We start from the raw sequence: 14,656 nt of genomic DNA on the forward strand, positions 1-14,656 counted from the left end.
CTTTTATATTCCAAGCCTCTTGAGATGAATGACAACATTGCATTTGCTTTCTTAATTACGGACTCAACCTGCAAGTTTACCTTTAGAGTATCCTGGACTAGGACTCCCAAGTCCCTTTGCACTTCAGCATTATGAATTTTGTCACCGTTTAGAAAATAGTCCACGCCTCTATTCTTTTTTCCAATGTGCAAGACCTCGCACTTGCCCACGTTGAATTTCATCAGCCATTTCTTGGACCACTCTCCTAAACTGTCTAAATCTTACTGCAGCCTCCCCACCTCCTCCATACTACCTGCCCCTCCACCTATCTTTGTATCATCGGCAAACTTAGCCAGAATGCCCTCAGTCCCGTCATCTAGATCGTTAATATATAAAGAGAACAGCTGTGGCCCCAACACTGAACCCTGGGGGACACCACTCGTCACCGGTTGCCATTCCGAAAAAGAACCTTTTATCCCAACTCTCTGCCTTCTGCCTGACAGCCAATCGTCAATCCATGTTAGTACCTTGCCTCGAATACCATGGGCCCTTATTTTACTCAGCAGTCTCCCGTGAGGCACCTTATCAAAGGCCTTTTGGAAGTCAAGATAGATAACATCCATTGGCTCTCCTTGGTCTAACCTATTTGTTATCTCTTCAAAGAACTATAATGAGCTCACAAAGCTTTGACTTACACAGAGGTACGAGGCAGGGGTGCCCACTGTCACCGCTACTGTTGGCGATGGCCATAGAGCCATTGCCGATGGCTCTCAGGGGGTCGGCAGAGTGCCGAGGCATTATGAGAGGACAGAGGGAGCATTGGGTGTCGCTCTATGTTGCTCACCTCTTGTATGTAGGGGCTGCTTTAGCACACTGGGCTAAATCGCTGGCTTTGAAAGCAGACTAAGGCAGGCCAGCAGCACGGTTCAATTCCTGTGCCAGCCTCCCCGAACAGGCGCCGGAATGTGGCGTCTAGGGGCTTTTCACAGTAACTTCATTTGAAGCCTACTTGTGACAATAAGCAATATTCATTCATTCATGTTTCAGATCCGTTGGAGAGTATGGGAAGGATTATGGACCTGGGGAGGTTTGGAGGGTTCTCGGGGTACAAGCTGAATGTAGAGAAAAGCGAGGTATTCCCGGTGAATGAGCTCGCTGTGGTAGGCTATATTAGGGGTATCGCGGTACCTAGGTGGGATGTACCTTATACTGTAGTATGAGTGGTGGAACCTGCCTGCTGGATCCGCCCAGCAGGCGGAGCATAAGAGTCTGTGTTTCACCCCCAGCAGTCATTCTGTACCGGAGCTGCTGGCGTAAATACTTGTTTATTAAAGTCTTCAATTGGACTACAATCTCGCTTCAGTAGTGATTGATCTTGCATCACTGGCACAGCGGGCTAATTTAGGGTGGATGCCATTTACGGTAGTGAAGGATAGGTTTAGATATTTGGGGATTCAGGTAGCGAGGGAATGGACTGGGCTCCATAAGTGGAACTTAACAAAGCTGGTGGAGGAGGCTAGAGAGGATCTTAAGAGGTGGGATACACTACACTTAACGTTGGCGGGGAGGGTCCAACTGGTGAAAGTGGGGGCCAGCGAATCACGCGCACGTGTTTTGCGGTTGCGCAAAATCGGGAAGATTCCGGGCGGGAGTGTTCGTGGTCTTAGTCAGGATAGTGGAGGGGGTGGTTCCGGCCCTTTGGTGGCGATAGTTGGGCTTTCAGAGAAGCCGGAGCTCATGGAGAGGAGGGAGGCCGATGCCATGGCCTTCACCTCTGTGATTGCACGGCGACGCAATTTGCTGGAGTGGCGGTCGGCATCGCCACCGGGGGTAGCGGCTTGGTTGGGTGACCTATACGACTTCCTACGGTTAGAGAAGATAAAGTATGAGTTAAGGGGCTCTTCAGGGGGGTTTGAGGAAAGATGGGGGATGTTCGTGTCCGTGTTTGATGTGCTGTTCGTCGCTGGGGGGGGGGGGGAGCGGGGTGAAAAACTCTGTACAGACTGTACATTTGATTGTTGGGAAGTATGTTTCCCGGGGTGTTTATTTGCTGTAACCAGTTTTGATACATGTTTGCAATAAAATACATTAAAAAAAGCAATAACCCCTCAGTTCTGGTATCATTCGACTAAATAATTTTTGTACCTTTTCCACTGCTTCCATACCTTCGCGTAACATGGAGGTCAGAATTGTCCAGTATTTCAAGTGTGGTTTAGGCAAAACTCAAAATATATTAATTTGGATTCCAGGAATACTCTGGCCATGGTGTGCGATTAAATAGGTTTTCCTCAGCACCACGACAGTGTTGTAAATCAGATCCACTAATTTGCCAGAAGGCACACACTTGATTTAACAAAAGTGCTGAGAGCAATTTGGGTCCACATGGATCTCTTGCATTTGACCTTGATGAGGAGCTACCCCGACATCGGGGTCAAATGCAGGTGATCCATGTCGGGCACAGACCCTCACCGTTGATTTTGCCTGGAGTGGTTAATTAGTAGAAAGAGGGCATGTTTGCCATTTGATTCAGGATGCAGGGTGGACTCTCCAGGCCCGGGGGTTAACGGGGAGGAGATCCGCCAACAAACAAGGAGCTGCAGCTTGCCATTTCGGATAAGGAGGAGAGAGAGAGAGAGTGCCTCCATCTTTTGAATTGTGTAAAATAAAAACGGTCACAGTTACCAGCCCACCATTGTGGCCAGGTAGGCTGTGGGGACACCAAAGGTCACCCTGGAACCCTGGTGCGCGCAGACTGCCGCTGTGCTACTACATCCAAGTAGCTGTCCCACTCCCCCCCGCCACTGCAGGGGACCCAGAGGCTGACTGGAAAATTCCAGTCAGCCTCTGATCAATGGCCTTAATTGGCATGTTTACTTCCTTAAGGTGCTACCTGGGCAAGAAGCTGATCCGCCTGCTGATCTAACCTTCCTGGAAATAGCCCGGGGGCAGGACGGTGCTAGCAAACCGCACACCAGCTGGAGGTGTGGTATTCTGTGCACGGCTCCCTCAATTTCTGAAACTCCTGCGCCAGATTCTTAAATACCAAGCTATTGACATTGGATAATAATATTTATAAACCGGAATTCATCATGAGGAGTAGTGTAAAGTGATTGATAATACATTGGTCGCCCGAAAACAACTTTCAAGCTCATTATCCTACTCTTTTTCCAAAATGCTGGTGCTCAGAGCGGCATGGTAGGACAGTGGTTAGCACAGCGGCAGGGTCCCAGGTTCGATTCCCGCTTGGGCCACTGTCTGGGCGGAGTCTGCACGTTCTCCCCGTGTCTGCGTTGGTTTCCTCCGGGTGCTCCGGTTTCCTCCCATGTATCCCGAAAGACATGCTGTTAGGTGAATCCTGAATTCTCCCTCAGTGTACCAGAACAGGCGCCTGAGTGTGGCGACTAGGGGATTTTCACAGTAACTTCATTGCAGTGTTAATGTAAGCCTACTTGTGACAGTAATAAAGATTATTATTAATTTGAGAAAGGATGCTGGGAGACAATTCCCTCTCCTTTCAGTCCATACTGGATTTCCTATCTTTACTGATTTCTAAATTCATCACTTTCCTGATGTACGTTATGGGGCTGCACCCAGTTAGATCAGCCCACAATCTTCTCCAATCATAATAATACAGGCTTCCGTTGTGTATTCCACCAACATTTATATCAGTAACACAAGCTAAACCAGGCATGACCTCCTGAAATGGTAGTGCAATAATGAAAGCTTTTAAATGGAAATAATCTGAAGATGGGGCTTGGGGTTTTCAAGTCATGGGGTTATGACTGTTTCCTTCAGGCTGAAACTGGCGTGTCGCTCTCCCGTTGCACCGACCAGTTTTCCTTCCAGATCTTGAGCCTCTTTGAAGAAAACAATGAATGGGCGTGGTTTACATCGTCACTCTGGCGGGGCGGGGCCTGCCAGAGTTGCCACCCGGCTCCACAGAGATCGCCCCCTTCCTCCCACTGCGGGTGTACTGCCCGTGCCCCCCTCTTAGTGCCTGCTCCCCCGTGCCTGAAGTTCCCCCCTCACTGCCCCCCACCGCCCATAAATTAACCCCCCCCCCACTCCCAATGCGGGCCAGTCCCTGGCTCTGGCTAGTGTTAGGGTAGCACGGTGGCGCAGTGGTTATCACAGCTGCCCCACGGCGCCGAGGTCCCAGGTTCGATCCCAGCTCTGGGTCACTGCCCGTGTGGAGTTTGTACATTCTCCCCCTGTCTGCGTGGATTTCGCCCCCACAACCTAAAGATGTGCAGGGCAGGTGGATTGACCATGCTAAATTGCCCCTTAATTGGGAAAACATTAATTGGCTACTCTAAATTTATAAAAATACAGGATGGACGTGTTAGGACGGTGCTGCAAGATTGGTGCGGGGGGGAGGGGAGGGGGGGACAGTGTGCCCGGTCACGTCCCTCTCTCCTGGGGTCTATATGTACCTTTGCGCTCCCGGAGGGATCCTCTGAACTGGTGTCACATCGGCGAGCTTTGAATATTCAGTGGGGGAACCATGTGACCGGGAGGCACGTTAATAATATCAAAATTTATTACAATCCATTTAAATGAGGATCCCACCCTTTGCAGCCGTGAACCTGGTGATGTTACCGGCGAGGGACTGGGAGAATCTGGAAATGTGGGGGGCGATTCTCCGAGCCCCGCGCCGGGCCGGAGAATTGCCGCAACCGCGCCACGACGCCGGCGCACGATTCTCCGAGGCGCGGAGAATCGGCGCCATTTGCGCCGGCGTGTTTGGCGCGGTGCTGGCCGAGGGCCGTTGGAATCGGCGGGGCCGCCAATTCTCCAGTCCAGATGGGCCGAGCGGCCGCGCCGATACGACCGAGTCCCGCCGGCGCCGTTCACCCCTGGTCGCTGCCGGCAGGAACTGTTGGGCGGGGAAAAGCTATCCTTCACCGGGGGGTGGGGGTCTTCCGATGGGGTCTGGCCCACGATCGGGGCTCACCGATCGGCGGGCCGGCCTCTCCCCCCCCCGGGGCCTACTTTGTTGCGTGGCCGGCCCCCGAACACCGACGCCATGTTGAGTCGGGGCCGGCGCGCTGACGAAGTCCCCCGCGCAAGCGCAGGTTGGCGCGGCGCCCATTTGGCGCCGGGAAAGGAGGCTGGAGCGGTGTGAATCACTCCAGCGCCGTGCTGACCCCCTGTGGGGCCCAGAATCGGTCGTCCCCGTGCCCGTTTCACGCCATCTTGAAACACGACGGCGTTCACGCCGGCACGAACACTTGGGCTCCACTTAGGAGAATCGCCCCCTAGTTCTTTCCAGAGAGAATCACGTTTCCCGATTCTCTACGGATTTTCTGTGTGTTGCCGTTCTCTCTGACGATGATCATGGGCTGAAAATTACCCCACTCGGCTACCTCATTTTGTCAAGCTGGAGGGCACAATGTACTTGTATCTGTCAAATCTCACCAGTCCATTCCATATTTTATAGACCATGGTCAGTCTAAGATAATACAACCTGTTGACCCTCTAAATCCTGGTATCATTCTGGTGCATCTGGCTATTACCCCTCCTTGCCTAACAGACCTTTATTGCAGAACATTACTCCAGATGGAGGGAGCCTGACCAAGGTTCCATCTATAATCCAAATGCATTAAGATAAAGCCCAGCATTCCATTCCCCTTTTTGATTGTTTTTTGTTTCTATCTACTAGCTTTAATGATTTGTGTACCTGGAACTCAAGAAGGGATATTTGAATCAGAGTGCTTCAATATGGGGCGTGATCTGATGGAGAAGTTTCAAGTTTCATTTTTTGCTGGGAGTTTCCTACTGGCTCTACCAGCGACGTCCCCGCTGCTATCTGGCAACACTTAGGGCTGATCTTCCGACCTCGCTATACTCTCGCTCAAGCGAAACGAGGCATGTGAATGGCGGGAGAGCCAGAAACGAAAACCGCGTCAGGCGCCAAACAGTTTGCGATGCAACTGGCCCGCTCCCGTAGGCTAAATTGGGACCTCGCCGTAGCGAGGCAAGAAACCAATTATCATCACTCAAGCGTCATTTCCATACAATTAACGGGAGCCACCCCATCTCCAACATCTTCCTGTTATTCAGCAGCCTCCCCAGCAAGTGGTTACGCTGGCGCCGATTAGTACTCCTTTTGGAAAAGGGGAACCTGGCGGAAGGGTTCTGTGGGGAGCCGAGGAGGTGAGTCACCATCTTTGCCCACAGGCAACGAGCCCGGGGGCGCTGGGATTGCCGCCCCAGTGCTCGGTGGGAGTGAGGGACCCTCGGCTGGGGGTGAGGGACCCGCCCCATGGGTGGCCTACCATAGGAGGCTGGGGGGCAACCGCTTGCGGAATCATCATGTCAACCCCTGGATCGTGTATCCGTTCCAGGCGCTACCCTGTCCCTGCCCGTCTGCCCCAATGACAACCCATAGCCCCCACCGACTGCTGAAGCCTTTGGCCATGTGGCTGAAGGCTATTGCTGATAGGGAATTGGCAATCGTGGTTAAGTGAGCATTTCACACATCCCAAGTGGATTCCTGTGGGTGGGCGGGTCATGTAGTATGTGGGAGTCATTGCCTAGCATCCCAATCACACTTTGATGCCTGGACACTGTGCCTGAACACTGCAGGAGGCAACACCACACACGCAGCAGCCAAGACCTAGGGTATGGGACACAGTTCCTGGGACATGTCCATGGCCGGAAGGTGGGCGGGTGCCACGGGGAGGGGGACATGCCTGGAGAAATGGGCATAGGGTTCGGAGGTCGGCCCGCATGGCGCAAGAAAGTGACACAGGCATCATACTGGCTGTGCACATAAGTGTTTAATGTGTTTTAAAATCCCTCACTCTCCCAATGGTGCCCCCACCCCCTACCTACCTCCTCCCAACCCCTCCCAGGTGCCCTCCGTGATCCTCAACGTGCTTTGCCCTCCTAGCTCTATCACTCTGTCTCAGTGTGTCCCCAAGATGCACATCTGAGGTGGAGGCAGCCAGCTGCCTACCTCGCCCCGTGGCCTTCGATGCCCCTGGCGGGAGTCCTCTGGGGGCTCTGGGGCCGGAGGGCCCCGGTTCACTTGTCGCAGGCACATGCCCAGCCGTGCTTCCCTGTCCCATGTGCTGCTTCATCAGAGGGGTGGAACTCAGTGGAGCTGGTGGCCACCATCGCCACTCTTTGGGAAGGATGCGGCTTGGCACCCAGCGCCCCCTCCTCCCGGTTGCTGCCCATAGGGCCCTGGGGTTCACTTTGGGATGGAGGGGCAGCTGGTTCGAGCCCTGGTTCCCCCCTGCATCACCTGGCTCTGCCAGCCCTGGCAGCTCCCTGATGTCCGCACCATTGTGTCGACGCCCTCAGGAGTGGTCCTCAGTGACTGGGCCATGCTCTGCAGCACCTCTGCAATGGGGAACCTGGCAGAAGGGCTTCTGCCACCTGCGACTGGGACAAGCTCCGCCGTCTCGGCCATTCCCATCTGTGAGCGGGACATGTCCCACTGAACCTCATCAAGGTCAACCTGGTACTGGGTCACATTCCCCAGCGAGTCGGACATTCTGCCGAGACCCTCAGCCATCGCCGTCACTGACTGCGCAACACCTTGGACACCTTCACTCATGGTGCCGACATCGCCACCCTGGCAGGGCTGGCCTCGATGCCATGTGTTGCCGGCGTCATCTCTTGCGCCTATAGACTCTGGGACTCCCCCAATGGCTATGGATCTGCTGGAGTGACGCTGACATCCCCGCCTGAATGTCCCGGCTGCTCCCTATTGTCTCCATCAGCTCCGGGTACCTCTGTACCACAGGCTCAGCATCAGCCTGGGACCCAGCTGGGTCCTGGGATCCAGCATCTCTCCGACTGCTGTCTCACCTGGGCGTTCCTGCCTCCACCTGATGTACAACAGCAGTGGTGCTGCCTGGGATGGGCTGATGCCATCGCCTGGAGGACCTGCGGGAGAATGCACATGTGGTCAGTAGGAGGGACAGGTCAGTCAGTGAGGCAATAACAACTCACATTTGACAGGTCCTCTGGGTGGAGCCCGGCCTCCGTGTTGGTGACCTCGGCCACACCGGTCACCTCCAGGGCCCACTCCTTGAAGGAAGTGAGGATTCTTAAGTCCAGCACCCCTCCACTAGCCCTCTCCCAATGATTATGGGATAGCTTTTCCTGAGGAAACACAGAGGAGGTATCGTGAGCCACATGTGTGATTCACAGTGGTGCGCGGGGGGGGGGGGGGGGGGGGGGGCGGTGAAGGGAGGGTTGGGGGGAGTTGAAGGGGGAGGGGGATGGAGGGAGGGCTGGTGGTCACATGGCAAGTTGCTGGGTGGATGTCCCCTTGGGGGGGTTGGTGGAGTTGGTGTCTACTCACTCGTGCTGCCCTGTGTAGGTCATTGGCCTTCTTCCTGCCCTGGAGGCCAGTCCTCCTGGTCACAATCACCGAGCTGACAGCCGCCGCCACCTCATCCCAGGCAGCACTGGCTGCCTTGTGGCTGAATCTCCAGGACCATCGGGGGAACAGGACATCCCTCCTGGCCTCCATTGCGTCTAGCAGCCGCTCCAGATCTGCATGCCCGAACCTAGGGGCTGGTCTCTTCGGCGCCATTGTTGCGAGCTGGCTAGGGTTGGCTGAGCAAGTGCAGCTTAAGTGCTGCTCGACCTTGTTAGCGGGGGGGGCTGGCAATGCGGTCGCGGTGAATCAGCTGATGAGCCGTCATTTGCGACGAGATGCCCGTGAGGTCTCAATAAGTGTTGAATAGCGTTGCCGACCTCACTGGGCCGAGAGCCGGAAACCCGCGGCAAGCCCCGCTCGCTACCACACGTTTTCCAGAAAATCGCGCCATTAGTCACTGTTTTGGGCCCATGGGGAGTTTCTCACCAGCTTAGCCCACACTTGGAATTATTTTCATCACTGGGGAGCTGAACTCAGAAGAGATTGGGCAGCCATTTTGAATGGGTGCTCCGATCTCTGAGTGTGCTTATGGGTCCCCCACATTCCCACAGCCATAGCCAATGTCACCGCCCCCCACCCCCCACCCCCCCCCCCCCCACCCCCTCCCCTCCACCCCCACACACTCATGGGCATTCTCCCCCCAAGTGAGGATACATTGCTATGGATCCCTAGGGGCCCCCCTCTTCAGGACCCCCATGCCCCCTTACAGGCCCCCCCATTCCAGGAACCTCACCCATCACTCCCCCAACCTCCCAGAGGCCCCTTCTTACCTGCCCTGCACCCCCCCCACCCTTTATATAATAATAATCTTTATTATTGTCACAAGTAAGCTTACATTAACACTGCAATGAAGTTACTGTGAAAAGCCCCTAGTCGCCACACTCCGGCGCCTGTTCGGGTACACTGAGGGAGAATTCAGAATGTCCAATTCACCTAACAAGCACGTCTTTCGGGACTTGTGGGAGGAAACCGGCGCACCCGGAGGAAACTCACGCAGACACGGGGAGAACGTGGAGACTCCGCACAGACGGTGATCCAAGCCAGGAGCTGTGAAGCAACAGTGCTACCTACTGTGCTACTGTGCTGCCCCCTCTCATAGCCCCCCCTCCACCCTCCTTTCATGGACATGGCCCTCCTCGGGCCCTGACCTTTGACAGTGCCACCCTGGCACTGCCACCCTGGCGGTGCCCTTACCAGCTTGGCAGTGCCACTGGGCATCATGGTAGTGCGAGGGTGGCGGTGTCAAGGTGTCAACCGGGCAATGTCAAGTTGCCCACGTTCCAGGGTGAGGACCAGGGGGACACCCTGCACTGTCCCTGACCACCCGGGGCATCCGATGGGGATCCCCCCCCCCCACCCCCACCCCCCACCCCCCACCCCAGTTCAGTACTGGTCCACACAAACGTGGACCAGCCGAAAAGGCACCAGGCTGAGAACTCCCTGGGGAAACCATTAGATGCCAAGGTCCCAGGTTCAATCCCGGCCCTGCGTCACTGTCCGTATGGAGTTTGCACATTCTCCCCGTGTCTGTGTGGGTCTCAACCCCACAAAACTAAAAGATGTGCATGTTAGGTGGATTGGCCATGCTAAATAACCCCTAAATTGGAAAAAAACTAATTGGGTACTCTAAATTTATTTTTTAAAAAGCAGACGCCAGGTGGATGGTAGGTCCTGGGTGAGTAGACCGTAGCTTAAGCGAGCATGGTCTGATCCCGCCCATTGTGGTCGGGAATCTGATCTCGCCACCTTATGGGACTTCGGTAAATCCTGTTAGGCACAGTAGCCGCTGGAAAGCCCATGGGAGGGTTCACATGGCATCTACCGTCCACGCCACGTTCCTGGTTGTGCACAACATGACCGGTAGATCGTGCTCATAATCTTGACTGGATTTTAAAGGGATAAATTGCTTCCTTTTTTAAAATTATTCATTCCATTGTCCACATTTACAATGGACATTACCTACTTCCCCATCCCCACTATCCCATTCCAACGCGCACTGAATATAAATAAGATTTTTAATTGCAATCTACGCACTTGAAATTGTTTCTGCCGTTGCATGAGATTGATTGATTGATGAACATGAGGGTACATTTTACGACAAATCAATGACAAAAGAGCGAAATGCCTCAGAAACTCTCTCCACAGAGTCACATAGTGGCCAGAGCCTGCAACTACATAGTGACGTTTTGAAACAAAAATGTTGACATACAAATGACAGACAAGCACGACTATACATTATGATGAGGAAGTTCAGTTTGTGAACAGGGAGTGTGTGACATTAGCAGAAAGTTATATATACATACAAATATATGTATGTATATATCTGAATTCCCAATTGGTGCCTGAAAACTATAATATTGCTCTGTTGAGTTCAGAATATTAATCTTGACCTTCATATAATTGTATACTAAAGCATTGAACTTGAAATCTAAAACAGACAGAGTGCAGTGTCTTTATTTTTGGGGTCAATTTTGTCCCCAGGAGGATTTATTTAAAATAGCAATCAAAGTTTACACTAGTTTCTTCCCTTTTCTTTGGAAAAAAAGCTTAAATTATCGTTAAATTATTTGTGTTTTAACATGTTTTGGTCTATTTCATGAACTTTACAATGAAACAATAATCTTGCCTCAAATTACCAACATGTTCATGCATGACCAGAGGTAGATGCACCAAAAGAGGAAGGAATTCCGAGCAGGAACTAACCCATTTCAGAGTGTAAAAAAAATTCAAAATGGGAGCCTACGATTTGAGATTGTTGTCCTTCTATTTTACATTAGTCCACTAGGAAGTGATGTTTTGCACACTTCTAATGTGATAGCATCTTCACAAAAGCAGCAAATGCTTTGAATGATGGATTTACTGCCTTAATTTATGGGAAGTTTGTTTTGGGTAGCAATTGGTTACAAGTGACTCCCAACAATGCTGTATTTGTTGATTCTCTTCTTTCTCTTTCCCTGCCCCCTATTCCCCTCCTCCCTCCCCCGCCACCCCCTCCAGGGTGAGAAAGGTTGCTGTTTCATGAGGCTTTTGACATGTTGTCACTTCATCGTTGAGCCCTGCTTTGTTTGTCCTGATTCCGACTGTGGACTGGACTGGACAGGAGGGTAGTGCTGGGATTCTTACCGGCAACCATTATTTGAAATCAACCCTCTCACCATTTCCAGCCTGTTTTTACAAACCTTCAAACACTTCTTTTTTAAAAAAGAGACGTGCCTGTGATTTGAATGGCACAGTCTTTGTACCGTTCCATCTGAGTACGTGGATTCTATAAAACTGGTTTGTGCTGTTTGTTGCTGCAAGTTTACTGGCATATCAAAGCTTTCAGTAATCCCTGCCCCCACATCATAAATTACACAAATGATATGGGTGCCACTGATCCAGGAACTAGTTCCGCCTGTATATTTAAAACTGAGCCTGGACTGAAACTTGGAATTTGGAAAATTCTACCTCAGCTCAGGACCACACCTAGTTTGAAGCAGGGTAATATGGTGTAAATGCTCTGTTCGTTCAATCATTTTCACACAACTTGGGAATTTTATACTTGATTTTTAAGAAGAGTGCAGAAGTTCTAATAATGCCCCCCCAAAAAATGTTGCGCTCTTAAAGTATAGTTTTAACTACTTCTATTCTGACTAGAAGTGGATCTGAATTTTCATTCCTCTCTTAAAAATTCAAACCCCCAAGTTCCTGGGTTGCAGGGGGTTGGGAGGTAGGGTGTAAATGTGATGTACGCCAGTCGTTCAGCGAGGGGATGTAGGAACAGGAGTGAGCCATCCAGTCCCTCAAACATGTTCTGCCAGTAAATGAGCGCATGACGGGAGAAAGGGTAAGGCACGTAAGATATCGCAACAGGAGGAGGCCATTCAGCCCTTTGAGCCTGCTCCTGCTCCCCCATTCAATGAGATCATGGCCGATCTTCAATTTCAAAACCATTTTTCTGTACTATCCTCGTATGCCCTGATGTTTTTAATATGCAGAAATCTATCGATCTCAGTCTTGAGCCTCCACAGCCCTACACTGGAACAAAGAATTCCAAAGATTCACCATACTCTGATGAAAAGATTCCTCAACATCTCAGGCCTCAAAGGCATGTATCTTTTTCTGAGACTGAGCCCCTGGTTCCAGACGGCCCCCCCCCCCTTGGCACCTACCTCTCCGCACTGACTTTGCCAAAGGATGTGCATCCATCGTCTGGGTCCCTGAGATTGTTAAATGTCTCGACCTTTAAGAATTGAAAGGTGGGCAGCACGATGGTGCCGTGGTTAGCACAGCTGCCTCATGGCGGCGAGGTCCCAGGTTCGATCCTAGCTCTGAGTTACTGTCCGTGTGGAGTTTGCGCATTCTCCCCGTATCTGCGTGGGTCTCACCCTCACAACCCAAAGATGTGCAGGGTAGGTGGATTGGCCACACTAAATTGCCCCTGAATTGGAAAAAATGAATTGGGTACTCTAAATTTATTTATTTTAAATTGAAGGGAAGGTTGCGGGGTCCTTTGTCTTAGCAGACAAGCAGACCCCTGTTGGCCAGCCTGTGTTTATTAAATGCCATTGTATAATTCTCTTTGAATTTAGCCTGTGCATCCCACAGGAGACCATTAGTGGCTCTCCTGACGTAACATTGTGTGAGTTTTCCCGATACTGCCAGGCAGCTTCTTTTGTTGGGGCTCACAGACGGAAACAGATTCGATTGTTTTAAGGATCTTTGTTCAGTTTTTTTCATTTTATAAATAGCCAAGATGTTACCTATATGTATTTTATAAATATATGCCATGTGAGGTCTTCGTGCTTTCTGCCTGGTAACCAGTTCTTAATCCGTGTCGGCATACACCCCGAGTGGTCTAATTTTGTTTACTAACCTCTTGTGTGGGTCCTTATCAAAAGCTTTCTGAAAATATAAATATACCAGGTCCATTCGTTGTCCCTTATCTATTCTACTAGTTACAACCTCAAAAAAACAGGTTTGTTAAATATGCTTACCTTTGTCGACCGGGGCATTGAGTATAAAAATTGGCAAGTCATGCTGCAGCTGTATAGAACCTTAGTTAGGCCACACTTTGAGTATAGTGTTCAATTCTGGTTGCCACTCTACCAGAAGGATGTGGAGGCTTTGGAGAGGGTACAGAAAAGGTTGACCAGGATGTTACCTGTTATGGAGGGCATTAGCTATGAGGAGAAGTTGGGTAAACCGGGTTTATTCTGACTGGAATGACAGAGATTGAGGGGTGACCTGATAGAAGTCTACAAAATTCTGAGGGCATTGTCAAAGTGGATTCCCAGGGTGGAAGAGTCAATTACTAGAGGGCATACGTTTATGATGAAAGGGGCAAAGTTTAGAGGAGATGTGTGAGGGACGTTTTTACACGGAGGGTAGTGGGTGCGTGGAACTCGCTGCCGGAGGAGATGGTGGAAGCAGGTACGATAGTGACGTTTAACGGGCCGTATTTATTTTCCAATTAAGGGGCAATTGAGCATGGCCAATCCACATAACCTGCACAAGTTGGCGTTATGGGGGTGAGACCCACGCACACAGAGGGAGAATGTGCAAACTCCACACGGACAGTGACCCAGGGCCGGGATCGAACCCGGGTCCTCGGCACCATGAGGCAGCAGTGCTAACCACTGCACCAATGTGCCGCCACAAGGGGCGCCTTGGCAAATACATGAATAGGATGGGAATAGGGGAATATGGACCCCGGAAGTGTGGAAGGTTTTGGGTTCGATGGGCAGCATGATCGGCGCAGGCTTGGAGGGCCAAAGGGCCTGTTCTTGTGCTGTACTTTTCTTTGTCCTTTCATAAATCCATGTTGGCTCTGCTCAATCCTATCACTATCCTGTTATTACATCGTTTATAATAGATTCCAACATGTTTCCCTAATACTGGTCTCTGGCTAACAGGCCTGTCATTCCCTGTTTCCTCTCTCTCTCCTTTTTTAAATAGTGGGGTTACACATGTAACCTTCCAATCTGCAGGACCCATTCATGGATCTACTACCTAAACAGTCACCTCTTTCTACTCTCTCAGGTGTAGACCATTGGTCCAGCGGGTTCATCTACTTCAGGTGTCATTCATTTCTCTGGTACTTTTTTAAAAACGGATATTACTATCTTGCAGTTCCTCATTTACACCATTCTCATGATTCCCCATTATTTCTGGTAGGTTTTTAGTATTTTCCTCCGTGAAGCCAGACACAAAGGGCGGGATTTTCCACGCAACCCGCTGTGCGTTTTGGGCAGCAGAAGTGGCCGGCTTTTGTGAGAAATCCTATGATTTTTGCAA

This window comes from Scyliorhinus torazame, chromosome 16 (assembly GCF_047496885.1).
Source record: "Scyliorhinus torazame isolate Kashiwa2021f chromosome 16, sScyTor2.1, whole genome shotgun sequence".
Taxonomy (NCBI): Eukaryota; Metazoa; Chordata; class Chondrichthyes; order Carcharhiniformes; family Scyliorhinidae; genus Scyliorhinus; species Scyliorhinus torazame.